This window comes from Anas acuta, chromosome 2, assembly GCF_963932015.1.
Source record: "Anas acuta chromosome 2, bAnaAcu1.1, whole genome shotgun sequence".
Lineage (NCBI taxonomy): Eukaryota > Metazoa > Chordata > Aves > Anseriformes > Anatidae > Anas > Anas acuta.
In genome coordinates, this window is record NC_088980.1 from 80,400,897 (window position 1) to 80,414,213 (window position 13,317).

The 13,317-nt window shown below is 47.3% G+C and overlaps 1 long non-coding RNA gene across 3 annotated transcripts in view; it reads left to right on the forward strand.

The window, feature by feature from the left end:
• The first annotated feature begins 3,208 nt into the window (after nucleotides 1-3,208).
• LOC137850667 (uncharacterized) overlaps nucleotides 3,209-13,317 on the forward strand; it is a 45,395-nt gene continuing 35,286 nt past the window's right edge. Inside the window, exons 1-2 of one of the 3 annotated variants that reach the window (XR_011092724.1) lie at nucleotides 3,209-3,374; nucleotides 4,940-5,064. This is a non-coding gene — a long non-coding RNA (uncharacterized lncRNA). The remainder of the gene's footprint in view (nucleotides 3,375-4,939; nucleotides 5,065-13,317) is intronic. The other 2 variants (XR_011092722.1, XR_011092723.1) reach the window with 2 other exon arrangements.

Consider the following 13,317-nt stretch of genomic DNA (forward strand, 5'->3'; position numbering starts at 1 on the left):
TTACACGCAGAAAACAATGGCTCACTCTGCAAACCCTACGGTATAATAATCATAAGAGGTGAAGGAATCATTAAAGAGCGGAGCACTCAAGATGTGTCTGCTGTTTTCCATGAAATGCAGGGAGCGCACCAAAGAGAGGGATTTTTAAACGGTACTTGCACAATGAGCACAGGGAACTTGCAGCTGCAGGGGTCCCCAGGCAAGACCAGCTTTCTGGTAGGGTTCTGTCCTCAAAACTAAGCAGCGTGGTGCTTAAAGGTACGAGCAGCCCCCGAGCAGCCCCCGAGTATGCCAGCTCCGTCTGCAGTTTCCAATCTGCTTGCTCTCTGTTTTTTCCCTGCCTCCACCAGGCCACATGCGGTACCATTCCTGCACATCTACCAACAGGCTGGTAGGCATGGTTTGAAACAGAAAATTTGCACCGAAGTGGAAAAGAGTTTTGGCAGTGTTTACTATGATGTCCCTTCAGAGCTCTTTGTTCTCACAGACCAACTGAACGCAAAGCTTTCACAGACACGTTTCCGTCATCCCTGTTTGCCCCGGTGACATGAGCCCCCTTCACGCAACCACAGGGCACTGGCCCTGTGGCTTTGGCTTGCTGCCTGCTCTGCTGCACGGCTCCTGCCCTGATTTCTGCCCTGGTGAGGCCGGCTGGCCAACCGGGCTTGGTGGCGTGGTTCATGTTTGTGTGCAAGGATGGCACCCGCCAGGCCAAACAAGGTCAAGTCCCCTGTTTTGCAAAGTAGAAGAGGTTGCAAGCCTGTATCTGGTGCCCGATGACTGCTTGAGAGGTGCTGCACTTGTTAAACACAAATATGGGTCTTCTAAGATGGTGTGGCATGGAGAAAAAGACACTTGAGGGATTACTTTAATTTTTTTTTTTTTTTTGTTTAACTCAATAACCCCTAAAGTGGAGCCAGGCTTACATTTAAAAATAATTACATGCGAATAACTGTGGGGTAGAAGTGTGGTTGGTTGGGCAGATAGGCAGATACAACTTTCTTTTAACAAACTCTTTTTTCCTCTCGGTCTTGTGGCTGCTGCAAACAGCAAGTCACGGGCAGCATACTTGTGGTAGGACACTCTGCTTGGTGGCCTTTCCCCCGGGCTCACCAGGTAGCAGACAACAGCATTTCCCTGCTCAGCCAAGCCTCCGGAGCACCACAACCTGCACCCTGCATGACGGGGAGGCCCATGAAGGCAGAGGGAGGCTGTGCATGGGATGAAGGCCGAAGCTACTGTAACCGTCCCTGTGGCAAGAACACCCACAGTAACAGGTAATTTGCCCCTCCCACACCAACTAACAGCCAGAAGCAAAAAATGTTGAAGTAACTTACATCATCGTTTGCCTGTGTCATTACTAAGGAGGAACTGAAAGCTGTTTTATGAGGAGCAGACAGACAAGACTAGCTTGAGCTTGAGACATAAAAAACCCAAACCACTAAGATACCTGAAGGCATCCCAATTAAGTGATATTACCATCCCAATCAAGATGCAGTCATTGTTAGTAAGCATCCCTGATCTTTAAGCGAGATATTCCAATTAGGCAGATTTCCTGATTAGGCGCACTTAAATTAAGGGGGGAGAACTGCATGGAGGAAATGTGGATGGCTTCCATACAGGCCGGCATTGGAGGGGGACTTTGTCACCTGCCACAGGACTTAGGTAGAGCTTGGACTGCTAAACCACAAAGGTCAGAGGTGCCTTTTTGCTCGGGGATGAGCGACCACCTAACCTTGCAGGCATCCAAGGTTGGTAGGTGCCTCCGTCTCTTACCGGCGTGCTCCCCAGGCACCAGTCGCTCTGCTGCTGGGCATGCCCACAACCGCCTGAGTCAGAGCATCTTGGCACCTGTTTTCAGCCTAAATCCCACGGGGATCCAAAAAGTAGGCAGAGTGGCGTCTAAGTACCTGCAGGGGCTGATCCAATAGATAACGGCTTGGGCTTTGGGATAGGTTTGAAAGGAAGGTCCTTATCAGCCCTGCACCTTGTGTCTCTGTCTTTTAGAGGTCTCAACTCTGGTCAAACCCTCGATTTTGAATGGAGGGACCCCAGGTGACATGTTTTGGCAGTAGCACATAGCTTTTCATGCCATTGCCTCTCCTCTTATTGCTTAGGCCTTGAGCTTGAAGGGCTAAAGCACAGGTTGGGGAGGAAAAGATGTGGACAGCCAGCCTTCCAGACACTGGCTCTTTTGAAAGCCCTGAGCTGAACCTGCCGAGTGAGCTGAGCGAAGAAGGAGAGAAGGGCATTAAGCTTAAGCCCAGCTGTGCTGTCCTCCTTATCTTCCACCGTGGGCACAGATGCATCCAAAACAGCTCCTCTGGTTAGGAGAGCTGGGTGAAAGGAGGTGGCAATGGAAAGGGATGGCCTCACTGACCCATGGGGAGAGCTTTGTGTTTCTCCACGCATCTCTTTCCCTCCAGAGGCTGGGCTCCTCTGGCATCTCCACACTGAATAAGGCAAGGAATGTGAGCCCTCCACCACACCTCTAGCTTTCAACATCTGCTGAGCCTGTTTGTCTATTATTATTATTTTTTTTCCCCTATGACTTCTGAGATTGTAATCTTGGCAGGGTAGGTAGGGACTGCCTCCTGTTCTGCATTTGTACACTGTCTAGCTCCTGATTGTGCCCAGGATCTTGAGCTGATGTGCTAGTAATGAATGAGCATAGTTATCTTGGGGGCAAACTTTAAGGATTCATCTGAAACCAATGGGACCGGGAATAAAACATGGCATTTCCTTTTGAAGAGAAGGGCTTATGGTAACCACTTGATTAAAATGATTGCTCTCTGCAGGGATGAACGCAAAAGTTGTCTTCAGTGGTGTTCATCAGGGATTTGCATACGGTGAATAGTACACCGTGTCCCTCTTTCTTTTAAATTTAGGGGATGGCAGCAGCCATCTAAACCTCTTTGAAGAAAAAGATGACACTGAGTTTTCTTGCTGACCTGCAGCAAAGGTGTGCTCTTGAGGTGTGCCTGTTTTTCAATTTGCCTACCCATATACATTTTGAATGTGGTTGTTTCATGCAGTTACTTCATTTCAGAGGTCCTCTGCACGTGTGTCATCCTGACCTTGCATGGCTACGTGGCATGCAGTAAATCAGCCCAGAAATCCATGTTTGAATCCCTTCTTTTTCAGTTTTCTTTTAATATTCTGCTTTTCCTTTCAAACGAGGCCAGATCCTTAAGCCACTAAGCTGAATTGCATCAGCTGTGGCTCTGGCTTGGAGAAATTAAAGGCAAGCACCTGTGCCAGCTCAGCATCACCATGGTGAATGAATGTGTGGAAGAAGTTAAATTGCTGGAGAGTGAGCAAGACTTGAGCCTTTGTGATGCTGCAGGACTTGGTGTGTGTATGTTATGTGCCAGGTAGCACCTTGGGGTGGTGGTAGGGCAAGTGGCTGTTTTGGGCAGCTCCGGTGTTAAGACTGGTTCCTTATTCTGTTCAGGTGGAAGACTGCCCACCGTAAAGTGTAGTGTACAATGGTAGAATAGGATTATTTTTGTGTGTGTGTTTTTTTGTTTGTTTTGTTTAGTGTGCAGAACTAAGTATACTCATTAAGTCTTCAAAATAATGTTATCTCTTTCAGTACATTTCCCATTGAAGTGAATGGAAATGTTCCCATTGACTTCAAAACACAACTTCCTCCACCTCCTCTTTCTTAAAAGACTTAATCAAGCATGTTTAGTAGAAACCTATGAGAGCTGTCTAATGACTGGCTCACTTTGCCCAGGGAAAAATGTAACCATAAACTGAAACATGATGCTGAAAACTAAGTTTAGTAGAAAGTGTTTAGTCTAGTGCTAGATGAATGATGGAAGCATGTATTTGTGAATAATTTATTTGACAATTGCTGGTGGGGGAAAATGACTAAGTTCTCTGCTCATTTTTCTTTGCCTATCTACGAAACTGGCTGAACAATGCGCAAACAAATAGCTAATATTTATTCAGGAGCAAAAAGGTCAGCTTTTGTCAAAAGCATTTCTAGCAGAGACTTGGACTAGCACCAGATCAGCTTAATTTTCTTGTGTTCTCTGCATAGTAAACAAAGGAAGTTGTTCTATTCGGTACTAAATCCACTGTGAATATTCATCTTACCAGCAATATTCATTCCCTATTGCAAATCCCATGTTGTGAAGACTCTGCAAATACTGGAGCTCAGCCCTTGTGCCCATGGACAAACTACTGAGACTTTAGAAACCTGGATGAGCTTCATTTATAGCACTTACAAGTGGGATGTGCCCAGCTTCCTTCCCTCAGAGGAGTTGTATGCAGCACTGTAGATGGCACTTAGGTCCAAGTCTGAACCAGGAGAAGCTACACTACTGAAGAAAAGGTGTGCTTTGTGATCAGGAAGGCTGCCATCTCCATATGTGATGATGCAAACTGTTGCTGATTGCCAGACAGAAGCTGCTTATTAATTATTTTTCCTCTTGGTGAAAGAGGAAATACAGGCAGACAGTGGAGTCTCTGAAGAGCTGGCTTTATTAGCTTGACCTGACAGCAGTGCAGAGTTGTTTTGCTTGGGGACAAAATCTACACTTTGCCTTGCAATTTAGTAAGCTTGTCTGCATCACCTCCTACACTTCCTCCTACAACCTTTCCCTTCTCCTGTGACGCACCCAAGCTTCTCTCTTGCCAGTCCTTCATCCCTTGCCACCTTTGCACCTCCTCCCAGGCCACCAAGTGAGCTGAAAAATGTTGTAAAATTAAGATATGTTTTTAGTGTTTTTCTGTGCTCCTTACCCCTTTTTGGGGGAAAAAAATAGTACAGAGATCTTTTGTAGCCATGCTTTTTACACGAATCACTGAAGATAATCTCAGTGATCCCAAATTCAGTACTACTGCTGTCAGTAGGTTTCAGATCAGGCCAGGACTTCTGAGGGGCTGTCTTCACATAGGTGCTTGTTTCATGTGTGTATTTTCTATTCAGGTAGGAACAGCCCACCTTTTCTGTGGCTTCACCTCTTCAGGACTGCCTGTGTGCATGTGGCTGTGTCTGGCAGTGGAGGAAATGGGTGGCAGCAACACTTTGTGGGGCATGGGGGCCTACCTGCAGTAAGGCTCAAATTGCTCAGGGTTGTGGCAGGACAAGGGAGGGAGGCTGAGATGTGGCGACAGCAGGTCGTATGATGTCTTGTCAGCCTCAGCTCAAGCCTGACTGTACGTGCTGTGTCACAGAGCCCAGAGGTGCACAGAAATGTTCTTAACTCTCGCCCACAACCTAAAGCGGCCGCTCACGGCTCTGTCCTCAGACGTGACCCAAATCCGGCACGGCCACGTCTGTGCTTGGCTACAGAAAGTCAGCTGGGTGCCAGCCCAGCTCCTGGCATGATCTGGAGCAGTTTCAAGGCAGTAATGAGGAACAGAGATGTGGACTTCGGGATCTGGTGCTTGTGGGGCTGCCTGTATGCTGCTTGTCTGAGCTGAGTGTATTTCCTTCAGCCCATTTCTTAAAGGATTGAGCCCTGTGGAGCTGCTGGGAGTCACTGCTGCCCCTCCCGCAGCCAGAGGCAGCTCGGGGTAATCAGCACGTACAGGAATAAGCTCTGACGGAGGAAGCCCGGTAAGAACTCAGTTTAATTTCACTGTGGTATGCAGCACTCCAAGAAAACTCCCAGACTCGGTCTTTTTCCTTCAAGCACAACCCCTTATCAAGGTCCTTGGCAGCGATTCACTTACAGAAAGGAGCAGCTGTCATGGCATTCCCACATACAAACATGGAAAAACAACCCCTCCCTACTACCAGTGCAGCAATGTTATGTAGTAAGAATAATTACAATATTTAACACTTGTATCTGCACTTTCAATCTTCAAAGCACTTAACAAGCGCTAGCTACAGGTAATTGTAGCTGCAGAGTGATGGGGCTGTTTGCAAAAAGGGGAGAATCGTGTGCGCCACTGCTCCAGTGCCCTGCTCAGGGTCCCTGCCCAGAGGGAGCAGGGTGATAAAGGCTCAGTGACAGGGACCCATTTGGACGCCAGGAATGCTTTATTTTTCCTACCACTGGCTCTTGCCCTCCTGCCAGAGGTTACTGACCTCTTGGGTCTGCTGGTGGAGTTGCTCACATTGGGGTTTCCCATCCTGTTCCAGTCTTGATGGGCTGGGTTAGGAAAGACTTATGTTAAAAGCCATGCTCGCTGACCAGGCTCATTTCCTCTGGGGTAGAGGAGGGCAAGTGGTTCATCAGGCAGACTCAGGAAAGTGGTAACTCCTGGCAGATGGGCAGGGAAGAAAGTGACTGTGGAGAGGCTTGCAGGAGGCTGGCAACTGTGGCAGCTGGCACAGGAGGTATGTGTCTGAGAAAGAGAGACGAGCCCATGCTGGTTCCTCCTCCTCTGAGTTTGTCTCTCAGTCCTAAGGAACTTGGCATGGACAGCCTTATTGTAAAAGGCGTTATTTGTTTCCTTCTTGTCACATTCATGTAGCTCTTGGCTCACTCTGGAAGGCTAGAAGGGGTAGCAGGGAAACTGATGCTGCTTTCAGTGTTGTCGGGTTTTGTTTTTTTCACCTATGGTCTTGGTGAGGAGGAAGGACCGAAGTCAGCCCTTCAGCCCTACTGCTCTTATGGCCATCTGTTACTGTACCAGTCTGCAGAACTGGCCATTTACTCTTGCACTATTGCCTTCTCTCCTATTTTGCTTCCTTACCCAGTCTGCTCATCTGAAAATGTTCAGGCAAAGCCTCTGCTCTTGCTTAGATTGAAGGGTTTGAAATGTGTCGTTTGAGAGCACCTTGCATTCACAGGCAAAAAACCTTTGTATTTATGAACATAAACTGTTCCCAGGTGAATAAATAATGTCTGTGGTGGACGAGATGATCTTGAGAGGTCCCTGGTCCCTTCCAGCCTCAGTGATTCTGTGTACTAACCATACTGTTTAGGTAACTTTGAGGCCCGTATACCCTGCAATTTGATTTTAAACAAAACAAATCCAAATCTAACTCCTGGAACCCTTGTTTTCACTGGAAATCCCACTCTTATCTGTGCAGTATGAGTAACTGTCCTTCCTGCCATTTATGAGGAAAATTAAGGTACTACATATTGTAAGGCAATAACAATGCATTAAGAGGAATTGGTTAATTCAAAGGGGTTAGCTCGGGTTTTGCTTTTATTTTAACTGTTTATGCACATTATCATTTTTCCCCTTGAGGATTGTTTTGGGGAATAAAAGATTGTGAAACTCTGAGCTAGTTCTCTCTTGTGCTGCAGCTTCATTCTTATGTACATAACTCCAGAAAATAGAGCCTTTGCCTCATGAAAATATGCCCCGTAAGAGAGTTGCTTCTGTCCCTTTGATTAGTGAAGTTCAGTCATGTCATTCTTCCAGATTTCATTATTATGAATTGGATGACACTTTTCTTTTAAGAAGCTCCACTCCTGAAATGAATAAATGAATGGATGAGATAAGAATCTTGCTTTTTTCTTAAAATTAAAAAAAAAAAAAAAAGAGAGAAAAAGGAAAGAGTGGGGGGAGGGGAGCAAAAAAACTAAATGGGTTCTAGACCTTCTAGTTACAGAGGAAAGCTCAATTCTGAACTTCCCATAGAAATGAAGAAAAAAGCTCAGGAAAGAAACATGAGCGCAAAACAATCTCTGAATCTTAACCTTGTGACTCCTGAGTTCCTCCTCTTTTTTGAGGCCTCATGTGTAGCAATTGGCAGCGCTGTGTGAGGGGTCAGCTCCCCACACCAGCTGCTTCCATGTGGGCAATGCCCAGGGAGAAGGAGCAAAGCTCTGCTCTCCTCGAAGCTGAGTAACTGGGCTGCTGCTGGCAGATCTCCGTGAGACCAGGAAAAAAACCTGAAATCCTCTCTCTTCCTCATGCAGTTCCAATTAAGTGCAATCAATTGCTCAATCAATCTTTTGCTCTTAATAAAGTCAGTTATCTTTTCCTTCTAATTCCCCTCCAGGTTTTTGAACAATTGTTCAGACAGACACAACAAGCAGCTTTTGTAAAGGAAGAGTGTAGGCGTTTCCTTTGGCTGTTTTCACTTTCTGCCTATTATGATGTTATGCTCCGCACCCTCCCTGAATCCTAATCATATACAATGAGTGTTTTAGGAGTCCATTTTTTTTTTAATCCAACTGGCACGGATTGAGTACCCTAATTTGATAGCAAAATCACGCCAAAATATTTGGGAAGGGGAGGGGGGGGAGGAGAATAGACATTTTGCCATCTTTGTGTTGCTGATGAGTCAGAGCATTTAAACTAAGGAAAGGTTTAAGAAAGGGAAGGGAAACGCTCCATGGCCTTATCTCCTCCAGCATTAATTTGGGTAGAAGGTAGGAGTGGAGGAAGTCTGAGTAAATTTGTTCCTTGTTCAAGTTGCCTGTAGATGGTTAATGTTGTTTGCGAGCCGAAGGGAGATGAATTACCTTGCTGCCCGCTGCTGTGCACTTGTGACAGAGAGGAAGAGTTGCCATGCGTGCTTGCCTTGGTTTTGTGCGCGAAAGCCAGGCGTGCTTGATGCACCGATGTAAAAACCATCAGCACTGGCTTCAGCTGTACTGCTATAACTACCCTGCATTGCCACGTGGGAGAATATAGCGTATTTGTACCTGAATAAACCCGCCCATGGTGGGGATAGTTCTGTCTAGCTCTGCTGCCTTAAAAGCAAACTGTCCTTACCTGACATGGTCATGCAACTGCTCAGATTATACGTGGGTCAGGCGATGTCTAGAAGCAGGACTGGCTGCTCCCATCCAAAATGGATGAGATTATTAGATTAAGTTGACACCATATAATTTAAGGGGAAAAAAGGAAAGAGAAGAAGAAGAAAAAAAAGTAAAGTCAAGATTGGTGCGAGTGACCTGAATGAGAAGAGGCAAGAGGGTGTGGTGCTGCAGAAGGTGCCAAGAGCACAGTCCTTACTTAAACTTTACCTAAGCTTGCCTGTGTGTTGATTTTAATGCAGGGACGGTCAAGTCAGGCCTCTACGTTTAAAGGAAAAGAGAGGGGAAATGTCAAGAAAGTGGAGTTACCTCACTGTGAAATGAAAACAAACCAAGCTAGTGGGAAACTCGGTGTCCTAGGGGGGCTGGTGGAAATCACATTACATAAGGGCGCACTTGCACTGCAACAGCTCCTGCCCGTGTCAACAAACTCAAGCTAGCCTTATGCTTCCACGCAGTCCTGCTCCATTTACATTGCTGTCTGGCCCCAAGGATGCTGATTTGGAGCTAGCTCAGCTGGGCCTGTCCTGGTTGCAGTGGTGCAGACGTGCCCTGGGAAGTTTAAAAATGAGTAAAACCCAGACAATACGCTAAAGGTGATAACATGATAATGAGAGGGAAGTGCTACCCTACCTGAAGGGCTATTTTCAACTCTGTTTTTGAGGCTAGATATGCCGGGAGGTGAGGGAAAAATTTGCTTGTTTATTATCCGCCCAGTTCTGCCCATGGTCACAGGCCCCAGCTGAAGGCAAGTCCCCCAGCGTAGCTTGAAGGAAAGCTGCTCTAAAGGATCCCAAATGGCAGTGGTTCTGAGGCGAGGTGCTATTATGGCAGCAGAGACCTGTTGGGTATTGAGATTTGTCATTAATGCCCCTCCGCTTGGCTTTAGGGATGGAGAAGCTGTGCAGGAGCTGCTCCGCTGGTTGCAAGCCAAGAGGCTATCTCCTCGCACTGGGGTGATCCTCCCTTGGCTGGGTCTCCTGGCCTCGGGGCTGTTTGCATTGTGAGGATGGCACAAAGCAGCCTTACTTCAGGGAAGGATTGGGGCCCATGCCTTATCTCGCTTTGATTATATTAAATAATCTATCTGTCTGCCACGTTATTTACATAACTCTTATTTAAATAGTTTTACATCAGACACACTGAATCATGAGACTGAAAGTCTAGACGATGCTTGCTAGGCTCAGCCTGCCTTTAACCCCCCTGCTTTGCCATTTTTCTTGTCCCTCCCTTCAGGATCGCCCTGCTCAGTGCTTGGTCTGGCAGGGCAGAAGTGCCTGGTGGTCCTGGGACTTAAGAGTGAACAAAGTTAACTAGTTGGGGTGAGAGGAGAAAGAGGGGAGGACAAGAAGGAGGCTTGGAGGCCTGTCTGAGTTGCTTGTCTGGTTTTACTAGGTCAGCTTCGAGCGAGGCTGCAGGGCAAATGGCTTTGAACAGACAAACTTACGAAAGGACTTCACCCCCTGAGCTTGCCTTCTGGCAAGCAATGCCTTGGAAAGCTGCTACAGGAGATATTTCATGTGGGGATGAGCAGAAGGAGGACGTATAGGGTTACCTCATGCTCAGGGGGCTTATAGGTGAGGGTGAAACTCAGGATTTGGGAGGAAGTTAAAACTGGAGTTGGATGGAGTAAAAACGCCACTAGCCATTTGAGGGGGAAAAAAAAAAAAAAGAAAACCCATTCATTTCCCCGGCTTCTCCCAAGTGCCTTATGCGCCCCTAATAATCGAAAAGAGCCTTGTGTCGCGGTTCTCTTGACAAGTTCATCCCCCTCTCCACCGCCCCGCCGCATGCAGCCGATGCGCGCTCCCCGCGGCACCGTGCGCGCCGCCGCCTCCCGGCGCGGGTGGAGCAGCAGCGGCACCCGGCGGCTGGTGGGGGCAAGGCGCCAGAAACCCACCTTATTATCATTATTGCTGTTATTCTTATCGTTGTTATTATTATCGTAATCATTATCATCATCATTATCATCGCCATCGCCGTCATCGCATTTATTTGTCTATTTTCAAGTCAATCCTTGGCCTGGGGTCTCTGGAAGGCTGTACGGTTTGTTAGGTCACCAGTTTGGGGTCCCACAGCAGCCAGGTGAGGTGGAAAGGAATTGTGCACGCTCCTAAATCAAAGAGCAGCCGGATGCACTCACCCCTAAATCGAAGAGCATGGGGATGCGTGGTGTGCGTTGCATTTGCATGTGAGCCCCAAAGTGTTTGGCGAAGGTCAGTGTTTTTATCCTTAGTTTACAGGTTGGGGAAGCAAGGCACGAGGGAGTATGGCTGGTACTTTAGCAAACAGCATCTGCCCTAAAGCCTTGCTTCTGGGTGCTGAGTGTGGCTGCGGTTTTCCAGAGCAGTTGAGCAGTTAGCTGGGATTGGTAAGGATTTAGAGCACGTGTGGATCCAGCATGGCAGGATGCAGGTCTGTAAGACCATATAGATAAATAATCTCCACAGTAACAGCAATAGCGTGTATGGGTGTAATGCAACACCAGACACCTTGAAAACCAGACCTAGCCTCTCAAGGTGAGCTCTCAAAGCACTGACACCTTTGAGATGCACAGATGCTTCTGCAAAAGACCTAGGGGCTAAGCTCAGAATAACTCAGTGGGGTTAAATCGTGCCAGTGTGCCTGTCGGTAGCAAAAGTCCTATAAATTTCTAAAAGGATGGCCCAGGTTTGCTGTCTCCTTCTGTAAGTGCCAAGCTGTACTGCCTCCTTTCAGCAACTGGTTGTTGTGAAAGAGGAACTTGCTGTTCTGCAAGGGCAGTTTCCCAACAGAGAGGCTCAAAGGGTGGAATTGTTATTTTGGAGACTGGGGAATTACACACACACCACAGGCACACACACATACACACAGACCCCCCCGCCCCGAATTTCTGTGAAGGAAAGTTGTAAGTTCAAAAGTGAGGATCAGAGCAACTGAGGTGATTCTGCCCCGAAACGTCAGGCCGTGATTGACACCTCTGGGCTGATTCAACATCCAGGCATGGCACGAGGTGTGTTGAAGTTATTTTAAGGTGCTGTGGCCTGCCTTAGGGTATCGCAAAATTCTGACACCCTGCCAGATAGATTTGACTCCCTGGGGGAGGGGGCGATCTGCTGATAGCCACACCTTCCCGATTGGCTGCCTGGGTGCAATTATATATATAAAAAAATGTCTTTATTGACAGAGAAAAATGAATAATTCGTACTGGAGGAACACACGGGTCATTGTTCCTCTTCTGTTGTGTGACTCACCCGGATCAAGCTGTCGGTTTAGTATACCTACTAAGGCAGCAATGTGGGAAAGCCAACCTGTAAGTGCTTCTTTTGTTTCCTAAAAAACAATTGCTGGGTGCCTCTCGATATTTTTCATTTTTTTTTTTTTTTAGCCTGCCATGTTTTGGAATGAGAAGAGCACAGGCACTTTCTTGGCAAATCTTCCATAACCTCTTCTGTTCCACCCTGAGACAGTGCCCTCTTTTTGGGGCTTGCAACAGAAGTGCTTTACACCTCTGGAGAGAGGGGAAACCTTACTGCCTGCCTGAAGCTGAGCATAACATCACGCTGGTCAGCATTACATCAGGTCCTGAATACATCCCTGAGGTCCAGACCCCGAGTGTGACCTGCTCCGACCTGGCGTATTGGTGCTCAGCAGTGATCTTCCTGGGCTAGTGGTGGGATATGAGCTTTGCCCCGGGCACCCCCTTCCCTCCTTCTTGGGCATTTCTGCCCACAGCCCTTCTGCCATCTAGGTGGCCACGGCATTAAGGCTCAGTGCAGGTGGGAGCTGTGTGGGTGCAGATCCACTCCAGCTGCTCTTTTCTGCCCACCCACCCATTGCACAAGGCAGCAGCCCCAAGCAGGGACTTTGCAAGCGTGCTTCGCCTCCCCCAGCTCCCCCCTCGCGCAGCTGCCTGTGTCCTGTCCCTTTGGCACAGCCAAATTGCCCCATGTGCTGTGCATCTGGAGAGCGCCCTGCCCGCAAAGGAAGGATGACAGTCATCCCTCAGTGCAGGAACACTTTGGAGAGCTTTTTCTCTCTCTCTCCTCACTCTCCTTTTTTTTTTTTTTAATTTTTATTTTTTAAGGTGGCTGACTTGTCTCCTATGTTCTTTCAGATGATGTATTAATCAGAAGCAGGCTAATATGCAAATCTATATACTACCTCCAATTAGAGAGAGGAAAAAAAAGGGACTTCAGAGAACGCACTTATCTCAATGCTGCTTGGGTAGCTGAAGCAGCTGCAAGAGAGCTAATAGCAGGGTTGAAACCAGACTTGCCAGCAATTTCATTCTTGGCCAGACAGTCAATTTTTTCATGCTTTTGTCTGGCTGCCTCTCTGTAGGGCTGCACAAGGAGAGCAGTTTTACTTTCTTTCGTTATTATATGTATATTTTTCTGCTGAATTCATCTATGACTGCCATAATAACTCAGTGGCACTCTGTTTCCAAGGAAGCTCGAGTGACTGAATAATGAAGATGAATCGGGATTCCAGAAAGAGAGAAAATCCTTCTTTTCCATGCAGCCCAAACCCAGTAACCTGCTTTTGCCAACCTGTCCCTACGAAATAAAAAAGAGGCATTCATTTGTACCTCCTCGTTTTCCTCTGTGTACGGTGAAAGGATTTTTTGTTGCCTTCTGTCACCCTCGTGTGTGCT